A 26,672-nucleotide genomic window follows, 5' to 3' on the forward strand; every position below is an offset into this window, starting at 1 on the left:
AAGCAATCCATACCCTCAGACCCACTTTGCATATTTTAAATCAATACAAACCAGTCATTGCTTATGACTATAGGAAAATACTCAGACTGTTAATGCAATTCTAAAAAATGTAGAATATGTCTATTCACCTTACCCATTCCAAAATAGTAAATGTGTTTTAGTAAAATGCAAAAGATACTATTGATTGTCCTGAATAACACTGTGTATCTGTGTATATTTAGACATCATTATCATACTACTTTTTGAATACTTCATGTGTTTTCACACAAATAAACTCTTAAAGACCTATCCAATACTTACCTTTTAACATAATTAGAAAGTAGTAATTTCTTACATAAGTCGAAAATACTCACAACAACAGGTATAGAACACTACTACTGTCAGGAACAGTAAGCCCAGAAACTCTTACTGAATACTTGCACAGGAACAGAGGACGCTAGTTCCCAACTCCCCCTCCAGGATCCTCCAGAGACCAAACTTTTCAATCTAATCTCTAAACAAAACACACTGGAGAAAGGGGGGTAGATAAAAATAATAAAGAAGAAGAGACTGGCTTGCAACCTCTGCATTTCCTCCTTGGCACCTTCTCTCTGACTGTCTTGTTTTATTCACAGACAATCCCTTCACATGGATACATAACGGAAACTAACAAAGAACAATTATTTAATAACCTACCCTACTCTATCTCTATTCCTCATCTATACCTTAGTCTAACCCTACTAATTACCTACTGTTGGAAATGGGGGTTGCCCAAGTCTCCAAGGGGGTAGCATGGCATCAAGCGGGCAGGCCAAACTTCGAGGACATGTGAAGCATTCACGCAGTACCCACAGACGACCCACCAATCACACTACAAAAGAGTCACGACACCACCTTTGGTTGGAAAAAGAATAAATTTAGTGATATCTCCAACCTGCAAGGTAAAAAGGAAAAATACACTGGTAATCACAACAAGGCGCCAACTGGCGCCAGAGCCAAGTACATCATGAGGAATTATTTACAAGGGACAAAAAGGTTGAGTCCAAAGTCCATGCTGAAATAAAGAAAATTGTGATTAAGTTATCAGTAGACCTGGGGCCAATCTGGCGGGGCCAACTCAGGCTCTCATCCTTAGGGGGTTGCTGAAAGTGTAAGTTGCAACATTAGCGTAAGTACACCTCATGCGTGACAACACCAACCCAACCCCTGTAAGGGAAAAACATCATATAATACCAGACAGGAACACCTGTAATGGATCAGCGCAGCTGGCTCCTTAACATGGGGCATACACATTTCATCAGGGTAAACGCAAACATCTCCTCGTGCAATTAACACTTCCCTAGAGGAGCAGTAGACCCATTCAGGTAATTGGCCAGGCAACATCCCAGCAGATGTAAAACGTGTGCTCAAATGTAACACTTTTTAGAGGTCAGATAACATTTCACTAAGCAGGCCTAAAACCATGCATCCGGCTCAGAGAAGAACATCTCATTAGGCTAATAAAGCATTTCTGCTAATTAGGGAGAATATTTCATCAACAACAAATATCCCAGGCATCATGGTAAAATTACACATTGGCCCCAGCCTGGGTAGGTTATTTCATTAATGGACCCCTAGCCAGGGGTTAACCTAGTGCCCAACTGTCCCTAATGGGCTTTCATAGTGTTAATGAATCCTGGCCCAGTTCCAGTACTTGTGAGGGGGGGGCCAGGAGGGCTCAGCAAAAGATTTTCCCACGAGGAGGGGCGGCACCGGGACCTCCTTGTGGTTCCCGCCCTCCTTCCTTATGTTTACCTTCTCTCTTCGGCCTATTTACGGCCCTTGCGCAGGTTCTGGAGCCTCACGCGATCGGGCGCAGTGCAGGGAGCAACTACAGAGCATCAGCGCCGGTCGCTAGGCAGTTCAAGTCGTTGTGGGGCAAATCGGAGGGGGCTCTGACACTCTCGGAGCCCTCCCCGTCATCGACAAGCTGGTCCCGGGCCTTCTACAGCCTCACCGGCCCGGGAACCAATCGCGATGTGGCACAGGAGGGGCTCGACCACGCGGCCAAATAGTGCGCGGTGGGGGCGTGGCTTGATGCGCCCCCGTCACGTGATCCAGGGATTCTTGCCTCAGGGCCTAACGCGGCCCTCACGGACTCCGGCGGCCTGACAGGAATTTTAACTGCGGCCTCTCCAAGGCTCCGGGGGCTGCCTCTCGGACTTCCCACACTTGGGCTCTGCGCAGCCCACTGCAGGATGGCGGCGGCCCTCTCCTGGCACCGAGGGCCGCCGGGGCAAACTCCAGTTCTCCTCAGGGCAGCCTCAGGTGCGGCGGTGAGTGGGGCAGCAGCGCTTTCAGCGCGGAGAAGCTTCACAGCGCTTGAATGGCACACGATGCCAGCGCATCCTAGGGGGCATGCAGCGCTCGGTCAGCCCAGCAGTTCCCGGGCAGCATAGCGCTTCAGCAGGCGGTCATAGCGCTTCTCCGGGGCATAGCGCTTCCAGGCAGCAATCACCAGTAGCGCTTCCAAAGGGTCAATTACTTCATAGCGCTCCGCAGGGGCACAGGATACGGTGCTTTTCAGGGCACACAGTCTCTAGCGCTGATACCAGTGGCAGTAATCCTGGGCACAGAAGCGCGCTCTAACACAGCGCCTCACAACTTCACAGCGCTTCGCAGGGGCACACAAGATAGCGCTTAGAGACACTAATACAGCGCTTCTCTTCCCACAGCGCTGAGTAGGCAGTCCAGGGCTTCTAAGGACACGCAGCTCCTCCCAGTCCAACGCTCAAGGGCAATGCAGCAGCAGCACTTCCAAAGGGGCCACAGCCTCCTGGGGGCACCAACCTCCCCAGACAGCGTCTGACAGGCGCACCTCACGGAGGGGGGGGGGGGCGAACAGTTCCACAGCCAGCCCCAGGGGCACACTCCTCACCTCCTGGGGGGTTCAAGCCCACAGCATTCCTCCTCTTCTGGGCACCTCTTTCCCTCAGCGCTGGTGTGGTACCCGGTCAAATAGCGTCAGTGACCTGGATAGGGGCCCTCCCTTGTCAGGGGCCCATGGGGACAACAGAGGGGGGGGTTTATAGGGGTGCAGGGCCCAGCTCACAGGCCCATGTGGCGGTAGCACCTCACAGCAGATCCCCTCTCTTCTTTGTCCCAGCGCTGACTGACTCTCTGGTGACACTTCTCCCTATTTATACCCTCCTCCCAGGCAGTGCCAGGACCTTCTAGAATGTTGGCACATCTAGCCTAAACTGGTTCTACGGGAGGGGGTGAGCACCCTGGGTGCCAGGCTTTCCCTCCAAAAACTAGGGGTAGCTGGGTAATATTATCTAGTCCGCTGACCTATGACAGTCCAGTGGCAAAACCCAGGGCCATGGCATCCATTTTAAAAACAATACATTTCAATCAGGTGCAGTTTTAAAATGGGGGATTTTACAAGTGCTCACATTATTTCAGGTAATTACATTTTTCACAAGGGGTCTCACACCACTCATGGCCTATACAGGTTTAATCCCATGGGGGAGACAATCTAGATAAGGGGGTCAAAAGCGAAAAATTTGGGGGGAAAAGGCCAAGTCCAACACGACTCCCCCCCAGCCAAAAGTCAGGGTAGACTGATCAATGCCTTGATGGGCTTCCCTGCTTGGGGCGGAAAAAGGTGGACGCAGGCCTGCAACTACAGGAGCACCTGCAGTCTCTCCTCCACTCTGGAACCCAATGGTTCTCTTTCGCAACCCTCCCTTCACCAACAAAACCACCCCACTGGTGTTCCCTAGTGGGATGTTTCTCCTTCCTAGAGTGGGAGGCTCTAGCCTCAGGCTTGTGATACTCTGGAACCACTCTTTTCCTTCCAAATTGCCACTGGTCCACCCACCTGGGGTCTACACCCTCAGGCTGACCAGCTCTCAGGGGCGAGGCTTTCCTCCCCCTACTTCTCCTCCTAGGGTTCCTCCATCTCCTTCTCCTGGGGACACCCTCACACAACCACTCTCTCCCCAACCTGGAGTCGAAACCCTCAGGTTGCACCGGTGACAGGGGCGAGTTCTCCCTCTCCCTGCACCCCCTCCCAGAGTCCCGCACCCTCCTACCCGGAGAAGTACCCCTGGGAGTCACTTCCGAGGGGACTCTGGTTACAGAGGTCCCTCCCACCAGGGCAGGCAAACCCTGTCCCTGGCCACCCAACCCAGGATCTGCGCCCTGTGGCTGAGCTGGTGACAGAGAAGAGACCTTCCTCCCTCTGCACCCCCTCCCAGAGTTCCGCACCCTCCCACTGGGAGTAGTACCCCTGGGAGTCAAATTGGTAGGGACCTGAATTACAGGTACCCCACCCTCCAGGTCAGGCAACCCCTTAACCTGGAACCCCAGTCCAGGATCTAAACCCTGTGACTGGTCAGACCCCCGAACCACTGGAGCTCCAATTATTGATGCTCCGGGTCCTCCTGACACGAGGGGATCCCTTCCTCTGGATGACACATCGGGACAGCCTAGTCTCCCAACCTGGGGTTCTCTTAAAGAACACTCCAGGCCCAGTGACCACAGCTGGGGCACCTCGGGACACCTCCCCGTCTCACTCCCTTCAGGATCACTCCCCTCAGCCTTCCCAGACGCTCTGGCACTTACCCAGAGGTCTGCCTCCCGTGCAAGTTCCCTGGGGTCTGAGAACCCGCACCGCAACAGATGGTGACGCAGTCTTGGGAAACAACTCCTCAGCATGTGCTCCCGGATAACGGCATGGCACAGCCCTTCCCAATCCTCCACTGCTCTCCTCACCACCCAATCCTCCAGTACAGTCCAACACTCCTCCTCGAACTCTCCCCAGGACTGATGGAACAGCTTTCCCCTGCCCCTAAACACTAACCCGTCCTCCTCTTCCGGGGAATCAGGCACAGTCTCTTGGGCTTCGGGAGTGGGACTCCTTGCACTGGACCTACACTCGCTGCCACCACTGGATCCCACCCTCTTTGGTGAATCCAGACTCCTAAAACCACTCTCAGGGGACAACCTACCCACCTGAGCTGATCTTTCCCTGGCGAAGGCCCTCTCCGCCTCCGCCATCCTCTCCAGCGCTAGGACTTTTTCAGTCTCTAGTCGCTGCTCTTCTACCCTCAGCTGCGCTAAGCCCTCGGCATGCCTGAGCTTTGCCAGCGCCAGCTGATGCTCCCTCTCTTCTCTCCTATCTACCCACTCTTCTGGGGACAGGGAAAGGGATGGGGCAGTGCCCCCGGGACTGGACCCAGTGCGAGACTCCCTATCTTCGGTGTCCTCCACAACTACTGGCGTCTCTGCCCTCTCAAACTCTTCCTCCTCCTCATCGGAGTAATTTCCTCCCAGGGTTCTGGATGGGGAGCCCTCTTTCTGGTCTCTAACCCACTGACCCTTCAAAACTTCGGGGGGGTAGTCAGACAAGTCCCCACCAATCTCTAAGGGCTCTCCCCTCTTGAGGGCCTCATAGAGAAACAAATTTCTCCTGATGTTTCCTACTGGGGGTATCCCTCTCTCCAGGAGGAAGTCTATCACCTCCTGTTCGGTGTACTCCATCAGTTCCACTTCCTGGTAAATCAACCCCATCGTGGCGAGGTACACCCAGGACACACCCTCCCAGTGGAACAAGGGGACAATTCAGAATACTCTTCAGGAGGAAGCAATCAAAAACAATATTCAGCCAAACAGCAATAATCCCCACAACAAGGCTCGGATTACATCCAAAGCTCTATTTGCAGTGTAACCCGTGGCCTCTGTGGTACTGCGCAAACACAAGTCCTATCCCACCGCTTGCCACCAAATGTTGGAAATGGGGGTTGCCCAAGTCTCCAAGGGGGTAGCATGGCATCAAGCGGGCAGGCCAAACTTCGAGGACATGTGAAGCATTCACGCAGTACCCACAGACGACCCACCAATCACACTACAAAAGAGTCACGACACCACCTTTGGTTGGAAAAAGAATACATTTAGTGATATCTCCAACCTGCAAGGTAAAAAGGAAAAATACACTGGTAATCACAACAAGGCGCCAACTGGCGCCAGAGCCAAGTACATCATGAGGAATTATTTACAAGGGACAAAAAGGTTGAGTCCAAAGTCCATGCTGAAATAAAGAAAATTGTGATTAAGTTATCAGTAGACCTGGGGCCAATCTGGCGGGGCCAACTCAGGCTCTCATCCTTAGGGGGTTGCTGAAAGTGTAAGTTGCAACATTAGCGTAAGTACACCTCATGCGTGACAACACCAACCCAACCCCTGTAAGGGAAAAACATCATATAATACCAGACAGGAACACCTGTAATGGATCAGCGCAGCTGGCTCCTTAACATGGGGCATACACATTTCATCAGGGTAAACGCAAACATCTCCTCGTGCAATTAACACTTCCCTAGAGGAGCAGTAGACCCATTCAGGTAATTGGCCAGGCAACATCCCAGCAGATGTAAAACGTGTGCTCAAATGTAACACTTTTTAGAGGTCAGATAACATTTCACTAAGCAGGCCTAAAACCATGCATCCGGCTCAGAGAAGAACATCTCATTAGGCTAATAAAGCATTTCTGCTAATTAGGGAGAATATTTCATCAACAACAAATATCCCAGGCATCATGGTAAAATTACACATTGGCCCCAGCGTGGGTAGGTTATTTCATTAATGGACCCCTAGCCAGGGGTTAACCTAGTGCCCAACTGTCCCTAATGGGCTTTCATAGTGTTAATGAATCCTGGCCCAGTTCCAGTACTTGTGGGGGGGGGCCAGGAGGGCTCAGCAAAAGATTTTCCCACGAGGAGGGGCGGCACCGGGACCTCCTTGTGGTTCCCGCCCTCCTTCCTTATGTTTACCTTCTCTCTTCGGCCTATTTACGGCCCTTGCGCAGGTTCTGGAGCCTCACGCGATCGGGCGCAGTGCAGGGAGCAACTACAGAGCATCAGCGCCGGTCGCTAGGCAGTTCCAGTCGTTGTAGGGCAAATCGGACGGCGCTCTGACACTCTCGGAGCCCTCCCCGTCGTCGACAAGCTGGTCCCGGGCCTTCTACAGCCTCACCGGCCCGGGAACCAATCGCGATGTGGCACAGGAGGGGCTCGACCACGCGGCCAAATAGTGCGTGGCGGGGGCGTGGCTTGATGCGCCCGGTCACGTGATCCAGGGATTCTTGCCTCAGGGCCTAACGCGGCCCTCACGGACTCCGGCGGCCTGACAGGAATTTTAACGGCGGCCTCTCCAAGGCTCCGGGGGCCGCCTCTCGGACTTCCCACACTTGGGCCCTGCGCAGCCCACTGCAGGATGGCGGCAGCCCTCTCCTGGCACCGAGGTCCGCCGGGGCAAACTCCAGTTCTCCTCAGGGCAGCCTCGGCTGCGGCGGTGAGTGGGGCAGCAGCGCTTTCAGCGCGGAGAAGCTTCACAGCGCTTGAATGGCACACGATGCCAGCGCATCCTAGGGGGCATAGCGCTTCCAGGCAGCAATCACCAGTAGCGCTTCCAAAGGGTCAATTACTTCATAGCGCTCCGCAGGGGCACAGGATACGGCGCTTTTCAGGGCACACAGTCTCTAGCGCTGATACCAGTGGCAGTAATCCTGGGCACAGAAGCGCGCTCTAACACAGCGCCTCACAACTTCACAGCGCTTCGCAGGGGCACACAAGATAGCGCTTAGAGACACTAATACAGCGCTTCTCTTCCCACAGCGCTGAGTAGGCAGTCCAGGGCTTCTAAGGACACGCAGCTCCTCCCAGTCCAACGCTCAAGGGCAATGCAGCAGCAGAACTTCCAAAGGGGCCACAGCCTCCTGGGGGCACCAACCTCCCCAGACAGCGTCTGACAGGCGCACCTCACGGAGAGGGGGGGACGAACAGTTCCACAGCCAGCCCCAGGGGCACACTCCTCACCTCCTGGGGGGTTCAAGCCCACAGCATTCCTCCTCTTCTGGGCACCTCTTTCCCTCAGCGCTGGCGTGGTACCCGGTCAAATAGCGTCAGTGACCTGGATAGGGGCCTCCCTTGTCAGGGGCCCATGGGGACAACAGAGGGGGGGTTTATAGGGGTGCAGGGCCCAGCTCACCGGCCCATGTGGCGGTAGCACCTCACAGCAGATCCCCTCTCTTCTTTGTCCCAGCGCTGACTGACTCTCTGGTGACACTTCTCCCTATTTATACCCTCCTCCCAGGCAGTGCCAGGACCTTCTAGAATGTTGGCACATCTAGCCTAAACTGGTTCTAGGGGAGGGGGTGAGCACCCTGGGTGCCAGGCTTTCCCTCCAAAAACTAGGGGTAGCTGGGTAATATTATCTAGTCCGCTGACCTATGACAGTCCAGTGGCAAAACCCAGGGCCATGGCATCCATTTTAAAAACAATACATTTCAATCAGGTGCAGTTTTAAAATGGGGGATTTCACAAGTGCTCACATTATTTCAGGTAATTACATTTTTCACAAGGGGTCTCACACCACTCATGGCCTATACAGGTTTAATCCCATGGGGGAGACAATCTAGCTAAGGGGATCAAAAGCGAAAAATTTCGGGGGAAAAGGCCAAGTCCAACACCTACCCTTTGGACTTTCGAACTAGCCTCCCCTCTAGTATTCATCTGCAACCTTGTAGCTTGCGGTTCTTTATTTTTCTCACTGCTTATAACCTATAATTACGTAACATTCATTAACCTAGGCCTCTCAGTTTATTGTCTAATTTTTATATTATTAATTTCCTTGTGTTCTTCTACTAACTTTTCTTTATGCAGTTGCTTGTTATCTATTCTGTCAATCCTTGAATATCTTGTGTTTTACACTAATGTTCCTTCTTAATTCAACAGTGTTTGTGGTATTCCTTACTCAATGTGTTCTTTTCCCTTAAGACCTTGCTTATCACAAATGTTATCGTTTCTTGTTTTAGGTTAGAGAAAATACATTGAGTGAATACATTCCATATTCTCTATAATGTCAGGTAAGTTTAGTCACTCAGTAACCTGTCATAAGATTATTTTCCAAGAATATACCTTTGTCAACTATAAGGTATCACTTAGGTTTCTTGTATGGTTTCTTGTTCTCTCTGCTCTTCAGGTGCTGAACACGACTGAGTCCGCCTGCCCTGAAGGAGCCGCGATGGGAAAATCAACCGCTGTGCAATGTGCTGGCTTTTTCCAACTCGGAAGCTGAATTCTAGTTACGGGCACAATAACTAAGGCAAGTTTAACCGGGAACCTTCTTTAACTCTCTCACAAATATTTGTGCTTTCTCTTCAGGAATATCTATAGAACATTTGAAAACGGGTCTGAACTCAGGAACGTCCTAGGTGAAGTGTGCACTTGTTAGGGAGCGCGTCCCTCCCCAAGGATTCTCCACAGGTGTGTGGTAAATGACAAGACCCCCACCGTGTCTTTCCTCGAGGCGACCATCTTAGAATTCCTCTGTTGCACTAAAGTACTCCAAGTATGTTTCCTTGCGGATTCTTCATCTCTCCTGCGGCAGCTAGGGTTTAGATACGTCATTATCGTATCCACTGATTGATGAGGGGTTCTGTCAGGTAAACTCAGTTTATAATTTTTTGAAATATCTTTAAAAGATACAAACCATCTTTACACACTTATCTTCTCCGTCCATGTTTTGTTACTTCAGCTCGGTTGAAGCACATTCCATTGACCATTTTTATCAGTTACTTGTACTTACCTTAAGCATACTAAATAATAAATAAATTATATATTATAAAATTACCATTTGTGGAAGACACAAAAAAATACAGTTACAATATATCTTTTACAACACAAAATAATTTGTAAAGTATTACATTTGCCTTTTTTGCTGTTCTCAGAATATATTGAATTTCACTAGAAATAGTGAGTTCAATAGTACTCATCGCATAACAGCGGGCAAAAAAAAGACAATCAATAAGATTATCTAAAAAAAAACATTCAACATTCTCAATAACAATCTAAAAAATAGAAATAAAACCTATCTTAAATGTTTTTTTCTAAGAGCAATTTCTTACGTAAATATGACACATCTCAAACAATCATAACATAACAAAACATTATGATTAATTTTCATACACTGTAAATAATATTACTTACAAATATATGCTGACAAAATATACAACAACATGTCCTTTATGGTCTCACGTACTTTTCGGAGGAAATGTATTATCCCTGTGCAATCATTTAAGGAACAAACATGTAAATATCTACACAGAGGAATCCTCAAGATATCTTAGAGACTTCTCTTGGCAAAATTAAAAAACTCAACAGAGAAACTCTATTACAAGAGAAAGTTAAATTAGTGGAAAAAAGACTGTATGTGTGATGAAATATTCCACGGAATCCACCAAAATCAAACGCATTATCAATAAACATTGGCAACTCATTGCATCTGAACCTGATCTAAAAGATTTATTCAGCGAGAAAATCACATTCGCTTTTCAGAGATCAAAGAACCTAAAAGAACTATTAAATACCACCAAAAAACCAAATGCGAATTGGAAAGGAATGTTAAAATGTCAAAACTGCATTCACTGCAATAATGTTATCACTGGTAAAACCTTCCTACATCCGACTAAAGGCATCCCCATTGAACTTCAACATACCAGCACTTGCGACACAAATAATTCCATTTATGCAATTAAATGCCCTTGTGGCAAAGTATACGTAGGCCAAACGGAACGGAAGATCAAAGTTCGGATTACCGAACACAAGAGTAGTATTCGACTTGCAAACATGAAATCCACCATAGCATGCCATTGGAAAGAAGCCGGCCATCAGATTGCCCAATTGAGATTCATGGTGTTGGAGACTATCCCGCAACGCCGAGATATGGACCCTTTGAAACAAAGACTAAGAGCTGAGTTCCATTGGATCAAAAAACGTAATTCTGCTCATCCAGTCGGGATGAATGACCGAATAGAACATTCATGTTTCTTATGATTATTATGGTACCATACATTGACTTACGAGCATCACTGGTTCCTGCGAAATGTTATGGTTTTTCACCTTCAGACTTATTAGTTTTCTATGAATGTATTGCACATTATAGTGTTACATGATGTTCTGGGTAATTTTCTCTATGGTATCACACATTGACTCACGAGCATCTCTGGTTCCTGTTTATTTCCAGACCCATCATTTTTTATGAATGATTTGTGTATCACAGTGTCACATGATGTTTTCTGTTTCACGTAAGACGTCAAGCATTCACATTTTTATTCAAGTTTCCTTGTATACAACTTTATTATCCGGTCGAGTTCATTCGGACACTTCCTGATTGGAAGCGTCTACACTCGGATCACGTGGTGAGGGTGTTTCATGATTGCCGTGTTTCTATTGGATAGTGCATACCGATCACATGACCTTCGTTCACTTATCACATTCCGGTTTGTTAAACTCCGAAATCTTACAGACCTTGCAGAGACGCAGTCCAGTCCGGTCCTTTCGTGAGTGTTTGTTTGTTAGATTTAGTTTACGTTGTAATTTGTTTCTGCACTACTCTTGGTATACTAGCTTTGTATTGTGGGATTTCATCCTGTTTTCACATTCTTCTATGTCGAACACCTTTTTTCGTCTTTATGCCCTCGCATTTATCACTTGTCGAATCCTACTTTCGTTTACTTCATGACACCATTCTGGTGGTTTGCACCACGAACGAGACGCTTTTGCACCCTATTTTGTCTAATACCTTCTGCCGTTTTCATGCCCTCGTATTTATCACCTTTCGATTTTCACTACCGTGCACTTTATGACACCTATCTAGTTTCTTTCACCGCAAACGTGACGCTGTTGCACTCTATTCTATTGAGGTTTGCACGTTAATTTTCAGTACTATGTGCATGCATTCAACGTATGAATTTTTGACGGAGTAACTGATTTGGTCCTGTTTGACCCCTTTTTCAGAACCCTGACGAAGGGTCCTGTTGTTTTGACCCAAAATGCATTGGGTGGATGTAAAATCATGAAAACTGCGACATAAGATGGACATTATGTATGCAACAGATCATTGAATTTCTCATTTGATGACAACGATGTGTTGAAACATTCTTAAGTTTGGAATAAAACAAACCTAATTTTGAGAAGAAACCTATTCGTTTCATTGTTTACTGAGCGCACATTCTAGTGGACAGGTGCTCCTGCCCACAACACTTCACGTACTTTTCCACACAGCCAAATAGTATGCATCAAATCCTTAGTTTGGAAATTGTTCAATAGTAATCCTGAGTGTCTGCCTCCCAGCCTTCTGATCCAAAACCACCAACATCATTTGCTCCGTCCCCCAGTGCTCATCCCTCAACCCGACGCTATTCAACATCTACATGGCAACCCTCACACAAGTAGCCCACCATCACAACCTCAACATCATCTCCTACATCGACAACACCGAGCGCATCCTCTTCCTCACCAAGAATCCACATACCACCAAAAGCAACCTCCACGACACAATGAAGGACATCACCAACTACATAAAGAGCAGCTCTAGAAACATGAACTTGCACAAAATGAAAGTACTCATCCTCAGACCCACCCCCTCAGCCTCGGACAACTCCTGCTAACTGACCACACTGTGGACAGTACCAACACCTACCAACCATGTCCACAACCTAGATTTCATCCCAAACTCCACCCTCTCCATGTGTAAGCAAGTCTACACCGTCTCCTCGTACTGACATAACTCCGTCCACATGTTCCGCAACAATTACAAGTGGATCCTTACCAAAAGAAGAAGAGCAGTGACACAGTCCCTCATCAGCAGCAGACTACACTGTGGCAAAACACTCTACACATGAATTCCAGCCAAACACCTACAACAACTACAACAAATTCAAAAGACCGCCATCTGAGTGATTATGAATGTTCCCTGCTGCAGCCACATCACTCACCACCTGATACACCTACACTGCCTAAATATCAACAAGAGGATCACCTTCAAGCTCCTCACCCTCACTTACAAAATACTCTACAATACCAGACTGATCTACCTTAACAGCAGTAATCCTAAAAGGCCAAATTTTGAAATTAATATTTTGGCTTTAAAAATATTAGGTAAGAATTTGGTAACTTTTTAGGCAAACGTTGCTTAAAAACGAATTGCCTATCATTACAATGTATCCAACCTTTCAGACATTTTAAATAAACAGTGTAATGTCCAGATGTTGTACAAGGTCTATCATGAAAAATAATTGCAACAGCTACAAAAGTTCTTCCTGATATTGAAACTTGACCAGCTACAAAATTTGTAATTAAAGTTTTTAATTTTCTTCCATCAGCTCTACAACGTTGCAGCATTAAAATTACATACTGTCCATATCTTTGTATAAACAATGTTGATGATATTTCTGATTTACATTGTCTATACTCCATGTTTTGACTTACTCCTCTAATTAGATTGTTAAAAGACACTGATTCACAGTCAGGTAATGTCAAATATATGAATCTTTCAGTGTCTATGTTAGTGCTACATGTAAACAAACAATTTTGACAGTCATTTTGCCATTTATAAGAAAGGCCAAAAAGGTTTTCAATATCTATACCTTCATCTTCCAGTACACCAAGCATAAACATTAAAAATTCCTGACAATCTTGCTGAATATTCTGCGTTAATTGACTAGGACCAGAACATATATCCAAAACATTTCGAATATCAGAAATACTTTGTATTTTACTTTTATCACTACCTCATTTCTCATAAACAGAATACAACAATGAACAAAATCTTTCGTCCCGATTTTCAACAATTTTCTGTTGCAAACTTTCAAGCACAAAAACAACATTAACAACTACATTAGCATAGCATTTGACACCACAACTATTTTTAAACCGATAACCAACATTCTCTTCAACACTGTCCTTTTTCTTTTTGATTGCAGGCGCAACTTCATCTTGGTTTTTTTCTTTCTCTACAGTTTCACTACAGATATTCTCAAATCTTCTTTTTCTACCTACCACACGCTTTTCAAATACTGGATATTGACCTAAATTGGGTGCATTCTCTTCTTAACCTATTATACTCTTTCACACAATTGACAGCTGCACTAATCTTTGTCTCATCAAAATCATCCAAGTACAATCCAGATAAAGTTCTGACTCGAGACAAAGCAACATATGCCATACCCTCTTTAAACACGGTACTTCCAATATTCACTAAAGCACTATCTACGCTTAAACCTTGAGATTTATGAATGGTCACCACATATGCCAAACAAATAGGAAACTGTTTTCTGCGTACATATAAATCTTTTACAAGCAAAAACCGAGATGAACAACAACTAAATTGTTGTACTTCAGCAATTTCATCAAATTTGATTTTCAAAAATTCAATCCCATCTCTATTTACATAATTAACAAAATCAACAGTTTTCCCCATTGCTCCATTTACTAAACCTTTTTCCACATTCAAATTACGTCATAAAATTACCCTACAGTTTACACATACATACAAATTCTTTTCAAAACCAGCAGTTTTACTTATCGATTTCTCTAAGAATCCAATTTCCTCCTCAACTTTTCAGTCAAAATAATAGTGATTCCTTTATGTTCTATTTTATCAATAGCTTCCAATTTCATAATTTCTTCATTTTCCAACTTTAACATTTCTTCATTGAATATAGAACATTCACGTAGTGTTGGAATTAAGCAGATTACAGATTTGTTTTCTGCAATTCTCATTATATTTTCTCTGGGACAATATTTTCATTTGGAAACACATTGGAAAGTAATCGTCTCTGCAAAGCTGGTTTGCCATGTTCAGTCATTTTTCCAATTATTATATCTTGAAGAATAGTTCCAGAATCAGCATCATTTGCCTGTTGCATATTTGTAATAAGTTTCTTATACTCAAAATATGACCGAATATTTACATTTCCAATGCTCCCCTAAGACTTTCTGGCATCTTCATGCACCAGTGTTTTAACCCCTGGTTGTCCTTTTACAGGAGTAAGTTGTAGAAGATCTCCAAAAACTATGACGTGTTTTCCTCTGAATAATATGTCATACTCTGTTTTAAGAATTTGCTGCATTCTTAAATGCACAAAAGCAAGCATTAAGTTTGATACCATGCTTACCTCATCAATAATGAGAAGTTTCATATTCCTCAAGACTCTTGAAACTTCACAACAAGCTTCTCCAGATAGCTTGTGGTATTCTAATTTGTTTTCATGCTCTACTGGTAACATTAATAAACGATGTAAAGTAATTTCTTTAACATTGTGGGCTGCTAATCCAGTTGGAACAGTGACAACACAAGACAAATGCCACTCAGTTGTTTTCTGTAGAAAAGTTGTGATTACTTTAATTAAAAAACTTTTGCCTGTTTCAGCTTGTCCACTCACATACATTTGGATAGGTTCAAATGATGAGCAAGAGCACTGTTTCGTCTCATGAAGTAATCCATGGTCAATCTGTTCTCTCACTTGCTCATATATTTTGTTCTTCCAAGTTTCCTAAGTTTGTTACATCTTCTTGAGCTTGATACGCAATGTATCCACCTCTTCCATAGCAGTTGCTGCTTAATTTTGAACAATTGGTTCTCCTAGTGGGTCCGGACTCAACGGAGCAGAAATTTGACTCTCTTGAGAACTATCTCTAGCAATCTTAGCTGCAATTGTAGCTTCTTGCTCAATTTCGTCATTCAACATTTTCACATAATTAGCAAAAACAGGACATTCCATAGTATCTTTAGTTGCATTGAAGGAATCTTCATAGCTCTCGAAATCTCCAAGTAATTCAGATTCTGAACGCCATGGCATGAAAAGTTGCAAAAGAGCTAAATAGTAAAATTCCCTTTTGTCAGGTGTTTCACAACTCAGTTTACGGTGATTAATCAAATGTCCTTTTCTTTGTTTCACCAGACATCCTTCAGAACCAATTACGCCATATATACCATTATTGATGTTTTCAGTAATATTCCTTTTAAAAATATAGTTTTGCAGTACTTCATAGAGACAAATGTTCTCAAGATGATGACTTCTATTTGGATAATATGTATCCAACATATTTGTTTTCACAATATCTGTACTTTCTGGCTAATTTTCAGCTAAATATTCAATTTCCTGTACAGATTTAAGAACTCGGTTTAGTGTTGCAGCAAGACCTAGACTCACCCAAATGATTCTTCTAGATTTGGAGTATAGACTTGCAGATGATAAGCGATCCGAGCATTCATACGCTCCAAATTCTCGATGAGATAACATCTTCAAACTGTAAGTATATAATTTCTTACTTAGACTCTTCTCGTGGGAAATCTCTTCCCACATTTCCTTCAATACCGTCTTTTCTGATTTTGTTATGTACGATGTTACATGTCGAGCAACAGCAATGGAATTGTCTGCAACATATTGAATATTCTTATTATCATTCCACATAGACAAAATGACTGGGTTATAGATATTTATGTATTTTGACTCTTCATTTCTTCTTAAGTTGTACGTATTTTTGGGAGACTTTCTTGTGATAGTATGTCGCAAAGATGACATAAAATTGTTCACTCTTCCTTTCTATATTACTGGACGTTGAAATCCAAAACGGCATTTGGTGTAGAATTTGTCCTTAGATTTGTACTTTCGACTACAGTATTTCCCACAATAATGGCTTTGGAATCGTAAGACTTGTTGACTTAAGTCCTTATCTTTTGTACTTTTGGGTATATCACATGTAGCATATTCTTCAATAAAAGACAACACAGTATCATCTGAGTCTGTTCCAAATTTGGGAGCATCTTTGATCCATATTAGCATGTGTATGTGAGGAGCACCTCTTGCTTGATACTCCTTTCTCCAAAAGAAGTCCAGAACCTCTCCAAGAGTAGGATTTTTTTTTATTGGTGATAAAAGACATAATAGCTTCAAATCTATGATTGAAATACCTGCATACATTAGGTGAATCCAAAGAGCACAATTCTCCAGGTGTCTTGTATTCGACGGTACCAGTACTCATTAGTACCATGCTGACACGTCATGAGATTAATTAGCTGAGATTCCAAAACATTATCTTTCTGCAGTACTTTATCTATAAATTCCTTTGCCGAAACATTTTGCAGATGTACACCTGTTTTCAATATATGGTTTACTGCATAGTCAAGTCAAGTCAAGTCAAATAATTTATATAGCGCGCTACATACCCAGAGGGTCTCAAGGCGCTTGAGGAAGGGTGGGGAATTACTTGTCGAATATCCAAGTTTTAAGTTGCTTTCTGAATGCTAGGTGGTTCTGAGTGAGGCGAAGGTGAATGGGGAGTGAGTTCCAGGTTTTAGCTGCCAGGTAGGAGAAGGATCTTCCTCCCATGGTGGTTTTGTTGATGCGGGGTACGGCAGCAAGGGCTTGGTTGGAGGAGCGTAGCTGGTGGGAGGGGGTGTAGAAGGAAAGTCGTGTGTTGAGGCATTCGGGTCCGAGTTCGTAAAGTGCTTTGTGTGCGTGGGTTAAGAGGCGGAATGTTATTCTCTTATTGACGGGGAGCCAGTGGAGGTTTTTCAGGTGACTAGAAATGTGGTCTTTACGCGGGATGTCTAGTATGAGTCTGGCTGAAGCGTTCTGGATGCGTTGGAGTTTTTTCTGAAGTTTTGCGGTGGTACCGGCGTATAGGGTGTTACCGTAGTCCAGGCGGCTCGTGACCAGTGCGTGGGTGACCGTTTTTCTAGTTTCGGTGGGGATCCAGCGAAATGTTTTTTTGAGCATGCGAAGAATGTTGAAGCACGATGATGAAACGGCGTTGACTTGTCTGTTCATCGAGAGTGTGGAGTCCAGGATGATGCCCAGGTTCCGTGCGTGGTCCGTCGGGATGGGTGCTTTTCCAAGGGCCTCTGGCCACCTAGAGTCATCCCATGCGGAAGGGGAGATGCCTAAGATAAGGACTTCTGTTTTGTCTGAGTTCAGTTTCAGACGGCTGTGTTTCATCCACTCGGCTACTTCTTTCATTCCTTCATGTAGGTTGGTTTTGGCGGTGTTCGGGTCTTTGGTGAGTGAGAGGATCAGTTGAGTGTCATCCGCGTAGGAGATGATGTTGAGGTTGTGTTGGCGTGCGATGGTCGCGAGGGGGCTCATGTATACGTTGAACAGAGTGGGGCTGAGTGAAGATCCTTGTGGCACGCTGCAAATGACTTCAGTGGCTTCTGACTTGAATGGTGGAAGGCGGACTCTCTTAGTTCTTCCGGTAAGGAACGAGGTGATCCAATTCAGTGCTTTTCCTTGGATTCCGATGTTTCTGAGGCGTTGTAGGAGGGTGTTATGACAGACTGTGTCGAAGGCTGCGGAGAGGTCAAGGAGGATGAGGGTGACTGTGTCTCCATTGTCCAGTAGGGTTCGAATGTCGTCTGTTGCTGCGATGAGTGCGGTCTCAGTGCTGTGTTTTGCTCGGAAGCCGGATTGTGAGGAGTCAAGGGATTTGTTGGTTTCGAGGAAGGTGGCGAGCTGGCTGTTGACGGCTTTCTCGATGACTTTGGCCGGGAATGGTAGGAGCGATATGGGGCGGTAGTTTTTGAGTTCGGTGGGGTCAGCTGTGGGTTTTTTCAGAAGGGCGCTGAGTTCGCCATGTGTTTCCAGCTTTCCGGGAAGGTGGCGGAGTTGAGGGAGCAGTTGATGACGTCTCGGAGGTGTGGTGCTATGATGGAGTCAGCTTTGTTGAAGATATGGTGAGGGCATGGGTCTGTGGGGGATCCTGAGTGGATGGAGTTCATCAGGCGGATGGTGTCCTCAGTGGAGATTGGGTTCCAATCAGTAAGGAAGTTCAAGGGGGGTGAGGCTACGGCAGAAGGTTGGGTGGGTTGGTCTCCGTGTTGGTTGTCGAAGCTGTTGTGGATGTCTGCGATTTTGTTGTGGAAGAACGAGGCAAGGGAGTCGCAGAGGGTTTGAGAGGGAGTGATGTTGTTGGAGTTGGCTGAGGGGTTGGTAAATTCTTTGACGATGTTGAATAATTCCTTGCTGTTGTGGGCGTTGTTGTCTAGACGGTCTTTAAGCGCAGCTTTCTTGGCAGTCCGGATCAGTTGGTGGTGTGTGCGGGTGGCGTTTTTGAGGGCGTCCTTGGTGCTGGTGTTTGGGTCTTTTTTCCAGGCCTTCACAAGGGAGCGACAGAGTTTCTTGGATGTCTTAAGATCATCGTTGAACCAGGGAGCGTTTTTGCTGCCTAGTTTGATTTGACGTTTTTTCAAAGGTGCTAGGTTGTCGGCGCTATTGGTTAGCCATTGAGTGAGGTTAGTGGCTGCTTGGTTGGCGTTCGAAGGGTAGGTCGGGGGGTTTTGAAGAAGCGATGAGGAGATCTGGTCGATGGTGATATTGTTCCAGTTTCTTCGCAAAGTGGGTTGAGGAAGGTTGTGGGTTGTGGTCTTTTTGAAGACAAAGTGAACACAGCTGTGGTCCGTCCAATGAAGAACTGTGGTGTGACTGAAGGAGATATGTTTGCTGGAGGTGAAGATGGGGTCGAGTGTGTGGCCTGCGTAGTGAGTGGGGGTGTTAACAAGTTGTTTGAGTCCGAGGTTGGCCAGATTGTCCAGAAGGGTGGTGGCGTTGCTGTTATTGCTCTTTTCCAGGTGTATATTGAGGTCTCCCAGTAGTTTGTAGTCCTCGGAGGGGAGGGCGTGTGGGGTGATAAAGTCAGTGATGTCTTCACTGAATTGTGCACGGGGTCCTGGTGGCCTGTAGAGGAGGGTGCCTCGGAGTGTAGTTTTGGGGTCGGTGTGGATCTGGAAGTGAAGGTGTTCGGCGATAGCGAGGTTGTCATCTGAGTTGGTTGAGATGCGGATGGAATTCTTATGGACGATTGCGATGCCTCCTCCTGTTTGTTTTATGCGGTCCTTACGGATGATCCTGTAGCCTAAGAAAGTCCAGACAAATCACTCTCAAACAAAAGATGAAACAAATACGGAATACATTGTCGAAATATTGGATCTTCTGCATATAATCTTGATTTCCGGTATTCAGATGCAGTAATCTGCACAGGTCGGTCATCATATCGTCCTCCTTTTCCTGTGGGAAACAATTGAGGGAAACAACGAGCTTCCAAGCTTTTCTCCCATATACTAATGGGACTTCCTTTTGCTTCTTTCATTTGGAATAACTCTATTGTATTCCCCATCACTTCTTTAGAATGCAGTGGATGAACACTATAATGTTCGTAGATTTCTTCAGTTCTGGACATATCCACTTTTTCAATTGGTCCAGATGGCAAGTCACTATCTTCTTCTACAGTTATTTCTTCTAATCTCACTTACACATTTCTGTAAAATTGATGATTTTTTACCCGATACAACATTGCCTTTTTCACTTTCCTAACATCCACTAATTCTTGCCAGATTTTCTTACTCTTAGTAGGAACGACATTAACAAGAATAACTAATGGTACATCCTCTACATTTTCTACACCAATTGTTATAATATTTTTCTTTAAATCTAGAGGCAAATATACAACTCTTTCCTTTAATACTCTATGTAAATCAGAAGGAGGCAATTTTCCTGTCTTAGGCTCCATACGAACAATAGCCTGAAATGGATGCACACATTGAATAAGAATAGACTCATAGGTATTTAAATCCATCAGTTCAGAAGGAATATTTATAAACTCAAGATTATTATGCACAGCTCTAGCAGGCATTTTGTTCTCGTCTCATTTGTTATAACAATGTTTACAAATACGCTGATCAGATCCCAAATTAAAACAATTCTCTAAAAACAAATACGTTGCAAAATCCTTCCACTCATTATTATTTTCCTTTTCACTTTTTAAATACAGATCAACAGTCCTGGTCTGATTTTTATAATGAGTTTGTCGACAACACAAACAACAATAATTTGGCCTTTCACCTGAAATCACCTTAAACTTTGTAATTTCTTGCTCAAAATGTTCTGTACTACAATGTTGTACATTCTCTTCTACATTTCCTTCTATTAATATCTCAATTTCTGCACTGTCTTCCTCAGGACCAAAATAACTAACCTCAATTTCATCACAAACGTTCTTTACACTAGATACAGATCCATGCAAAAGAGCACTGTTCATCCTTTTTAACAGTAGAGCTGGACTTTTTGCATAATACAATCTTCTGAATAATTTCCTCATTTCAGAATGATGTACTGCTAACATCCTGAAATGGTGAAAAACACTTCGACATACTTTTTTAGAAAGACAAGCCAGAGAATGACATTGCAAACCAGTATTTTCTCTCACTCTGCAAGGGTCTAGTCCTTGCAACATCTTATTGGCAGATGCATCAAGCAAAATACCTCACGGTAAAATAGCGAATCGGTAAAACAGGCCGATACCGAACGCAAAACCAGAAAATGCAATGCATCAACCCCAAAACGGTAAAAAATAAAGAATCGCTAAAAAAATCCCCACGGTAAATTACCGAATCGCAAATCAGACATTCGGAAATAACGAACACCAAAGCTGACCTCGGAAATATCGAATCTCAATGGAATGCATGAAAAATCGCTAATACCGAAAATTGCTAAAATCGCTCTTTTGCATGAGCAAAATAAGGGGAATCTCAAACTGGAGGTAAAGTTAGTTGAAGGAATGAAAAAGAAAAAAATATTTTTTTACCAGGTGCTGACAATCAGTAACCCTTCAAAAATGCCCCTGGAAACCCCACAAGTCTTCCAAAATGGCTGCCCCCTACGTGCTTGCTAGGAGGAGGAGGATCAACGCCCAGGCTCAGCGCAGGAGGTTGATCCAGGACAGGATCTTCAGGGTGCGCATCACATTGCTGACGCAGACAGAGGAACAGGTGTACGATAAGTACAGACTCAACCGTGCCATGATCATGCGCCTAATAGCAGATCTGGAACCATTACTGCAGCACCTAACCCGTAGGACCAACGCCATACCAGCCCATGTCCAGGTCCTATGCAGCCTGCACCTGCTGGCATTTGGAAGCTTCCAGGGGATAATAGCAGAGACCGGAGGCGTGTTGCAAAGCGCATTATCACGCTTCTTTCACCGGTTCCTAGAGGCCATGCTGACATTCATACATCGCCACATCACCTTCCCCACAACCCCCCAGCAGCTGACCCGCACCAAACGGTAGTTCTACCAGGTGGCACAATTCCCCCATGTGATAGGGTGTGTTGACTGCACGGATGTCCCCATCTGTCCTCCCTCAGCCATCGAATACATCTTCCGCAACCGGAAGTCATATCATTCCATAAATGTGCAGGTCGTGTGCAATGCTAAGCACATCATTATGGACCTTGTAGCCCAATTCCCAGGGAGCACACACGACACTTACATCTTCCGACACAGTGGCATCCACAGGCGCCTGATCAACGGTGAATTTGGAGAGGGACACCTACTAGGTACATATTGATGCATCATCGTTTACTCCATCCCCACATGTATCATTGCATTCATGCTGATGACCATTCTCTCCCCATCCTGCAGGTGACAGCGCTTACGCATTGTGTGAGTATCTACTCACTCCCTACCTCAACCCAGCAACACCTCAAGAGCAGAGCTACAACAGAGCACACATCAGCACAAGGAATGTGGTGGAGCGTACATTCGGCATCCTCAAGAGTCGCTTCCGAATACTGCACAAGACAGGAGGTGCCTTGCAGTACGACCCAGTGACCTGCTGCCAGATCATAGCTGTCTGTGCCATCCTGCACAACATAGCCACCCGTAGGGGGATACCCATAGAGGTGTACAGAGAGGATGAACTACGTGCACAGCAACACCCCTCCAACACCAACAGTCACATGTGCCCAACACAGCAGAAGGGCAATGGAGGCGGACAAACATCACACAGCATCATTTCTGAGACAGGTAAGAGAGAGCCGTGACAACATGATCTGGTTTGCAAGGGTTTAATGATCATGAACACCTGACTGGTGCAGATAAATGTAACACAAACATGATGCAGCTGCAGTAAAAGGTAAACTTAAATTGTCCGTTGTCAACACGGGTGCTGCATGTGGCACTATAGTTGGCCCATGGTTACGTCACCATGGATAGGGAGACATTGCCACATGTCTACTTGCGTTTGCCACATACCCCCAGTCTCCTGTCCTGTGACTCCTCCGCATCTCCACGATGAGTGTCAGTAGCTGTTGCGCCGCGCACACTGCGCCTCCTCCCGCTGGTCTCCAGCAAGGAGACGCTGCTCACACTTGAGGCTGCCTCACTCCCCTCATCCACTCCCACACTGCTGACACTGGCAGTTCCAGACTGCAGATGCTCCACTGCAGTGGTCACTATCTCGAGGGCCCTTGCCACATCCCCACAATAATGCCCTAAGTCCACCTGCAGGGACACGGACCTGCGGGAGAGCACAGCTCAGCTGTTGCACAGCTTAGTGATGGCTCTATTGGTGGAATTTGTAGTGAGCATGTTCTGCCTGTGCCTCCGGCGCTCACTTCATTGGCCTGTGACTACAGCACGTGTCAGTTCCTGCAGGCATAGCTTAATGTCATTGTTGCCTACAGCTACAGCTGTGGTGAGCTCACGCACAGCATCAGTCATGTTGACAATTCTGTTAGACAGTTTTGTCATGGTGAGATTAATTGCACCCATGTGTCTCCCCTGCAGGCGCTGGACACGCAGCATCCGGGTCTCAACAACTCCGTACCCATCGGCCGGATCCACTGGTCTTGCTGCAGCCCTTCCCAAGGGCACAGCCCTCTGTCTGACACGCTGACATGCTGCTGTTTGGGTGGTTGGAGTGATGACAGCCAGGGCTGGGACATTTGGGGTTGCTGTACTCTGCTCCGTCTCCATCTCGTGCAGGGAGGGGACATCTGCCCTGCGGCTCTGCGGAGTTGTCTGCACTGGTGGTCGTGGTGAAGGTGGTGTTTTTGTCCGCATGGATGGCGGTGGTGGTGCCTTTGTCCGCATGGATGGCGGTGGTGGAGGTGGTGTCTTTGTCCGCATGGATGGCGGTGGTGGTGTCTTTGTCCGCATGGATGGCGGCAGTGGTGGTGGTGTCTTTGTCCGCATGGATGGCGGTGGTGGAGGTGGTGTCCGCTGTGATGGTAAAGGGGAGGACATGGCTTTGTGTCCCTGTGAGCACTCCGCATCGGTCACCACTGGTGTCTCAGAGATGACGAGGCGGCCACTGTCATCTGATTCCATGTGGGATGCATCTGTGTGTGAAACAGTGCATTGTTAATATTTTGTTATTATAAGTGGATATTGCATTCTTTTGTCTTTATAAAGTACATATTTGGACTGACATTTGGCCCTTTGCTGCTGTTTTCATTTCATTCACCTCTGGGGTCAGAAATGCACTCATTCATGTATTGACTACAACTCCCATGGTGTAACACTATGGTGAGGGTATGTGTTTTAGGCACGGCTACATGTGCACTGTGTCTGGCATGGGGGAGTGGGCAGGGATTGACAACACGCTGCATATCTACGCTGCCATGCATCTTTCCTTGTCCTCCTTTCGCAGCACTAGAGGTGTCCAGTTGTGTGACCCCCACAACAGCTTCAGGTTCTATTGTTGACTCCACTAGGTCCTCCAGGGCTGTGTTCGGTGTCACATTGGATGAGCCCCCACCTGTGCCTGCTGCATCCTTGACCCTCTGAGCAGTTCTCTCCTTTGCCCTTTTACGCAGGTCATACCAGCGTTTCTTTAAGTCGTCAATGCTGTGGTGGGTGACTCCGCAAGCATTGACCTTGTCCTTGATGCGCAGCCACATCTTTCTTTTTTCTGCCTCAGGCACCTTCAGGGACAGCTTCCCAAACACCTTCTCATTATTGCTGCTGACACCCTCAATCAGTATTTCAAGTTCCTTATCAGAGAACTTGTGCTTTCTCTTCCTGGGTGTGTCCTTTCCCTGCTGGGGGCCTCCTTCTCCATCTTCAACTGCTTGCCTGGTCCTGAATGCTGCTGGTTCTCTGTAGCTCCTCAGCTCCTGTGCTCTGCCTCCTCCTCTGAGCTCCTCGGGCACTGAATGGAGCATGGGCTGTCCTACTTCCTGGTCATGATGTCATCAGCCTGCTTCTGATGCGTGGAGTCTTTTTACCGATTTCGCAATTACCGAATTCGCAAATACCGATTCGGTATTTGCTAATTCGGTAATTGCTAATGGAGTCTCGCTGTCTTACTTTCGCTGTGAAATACCGATTTTTACCTATTCGGTAATTAATACTGAATCTCTTGATGCATCGCGGTTTGCATGTCCTTATTAGCGATTCCTTATTTTTCGCTAATAAGGACATGGAATACAGAATTTTGATGCATATGCCCCTTAATCTTTTCTTTAACACTTTTCTTAGTATAGTTACATAAGAAATTGTGTAAAAAATCAATAGATTCTTGCCGAACACTGTAAATACTACTACAATTCCAAGTGTACACTGGAGCTTTAGGACGTCTCCCTAAAACGTCATCATCAAACACCTCTTCTGCATTTCTAGGAACAATTTTCTCTTTCTCAATAGGACAACCATGTCTAACCTCATTAGCACGACCACTAGTGTCAACTTTCATGCAACAACTCATTACTCTGAAGATAACTTTCTTCATTAAAAAAAGGCTCAGAACTTGAACTATGTTTCCATTCACTCCAAAATAATTCACAAAAATTACTTCTGTTAATTACTCTTCTCCCCTTACTTTTGGCCTTCATTAAATGGATTGGCTTATCTAGTGATCGAATTCTATTGATTACTAAAATAAACAATTTTGTTTTCGATTCAAAAGCTTTCTCAACTACATTTTCTATACCTTTCTTCTTCTTATAAAATGCTGTTTTTTTACATCCCTTAATTTCTTTGATTAAATGTGAAACAACTCTATTATACAACATTTTTTCCTAATTTCCATAAATTGTTTTTTCCTCCTTTTACTATACACTATTTTTTCTGCAGTTGACTTTCCATGATTGTTCTCTTTATTCTTCTTTTTCATTGCAGACACAGTAATAGCAGTTATCCCTTTGTGCACACTACTCTTACTGGCAGATGCATCAACGTAGCCTTTTGCTATTCCTAAATAGCGATTTTTAAGGAATCGCTATTTAGGAATAGCAAAAGCCTATGCATGTAAGAATCGCTATTAAAATAGTGATCCCTAAACATTCCTTTATTTGCTCTTTGCAAATTGCTAGTCGCAATCAAGGAATGCTGTACCATTCATTCTTATGGGCCTACAGGCCCAAAGGAATGAATTGGAGATTGCATGAGCAATTTGCGAGTACCAGTAGGTACTCGCAAATTGCTTATGCAATTTCAAAGGTGCAAGGGTGTCAAAATGGCACCCTGTTGCACCCCTGAAATTGATCTCAGCACATATGTTGCACAACGACATGCCCTAAGGGCATGTGTGTGCACAACATGAAACTTTGAAAAATGCACAAAAGTGCTTTTTTCAAAGTTTTAGCAAATTACCATGAATTTCAACTTCATGGTAATTATCTACTCCTATTAGCAAATTCGCTATTTTTTTTTACCTTCATGCATTGCATTCAAGGAATCTCAATTTGCTATTCCTTAAATGCAATCGCAATTTAAGGAGTCTCAATTTAGAGATTCCTTAAATTGCGATTTTTGCATTTGTGATGATGCATCCCAAATGCAAAAATACCGGTCGCAAAGGGGCAGATTCTGATAATCTGCCCATTTGCGACCAGTATTTACTTTGATGCATATGCCTGCTAGTCTTTAATATTTTCCTCAGAAAAGTGTTCCTTCTCTTACTAGGACTTTTTTTCTTTTTCCTAACACATGGTTCTTCATGTAAATCTTGTGGATGACTTCTCTTCAAATAAACACCTTTCTTTCGTTGTTTCCTCTTTTGACATTTGGTAGGCATGATACCGTTTTTTC

Source organism: Lissotriton helveticus, chromosome 4_1, assembly GCF_964261635.1.
Source record: "Lissotriton helveticus chromosome 4_1, aLisHel1.1, whole genome shotgun sequence".
NCBI classification, from domain to species: domain Eukaryota; kingdom Metazoa; phylum Chordata; class Amphibia; order Caudata; family Salamandridae; genus Lissotriton; species Lissotriton helveticus.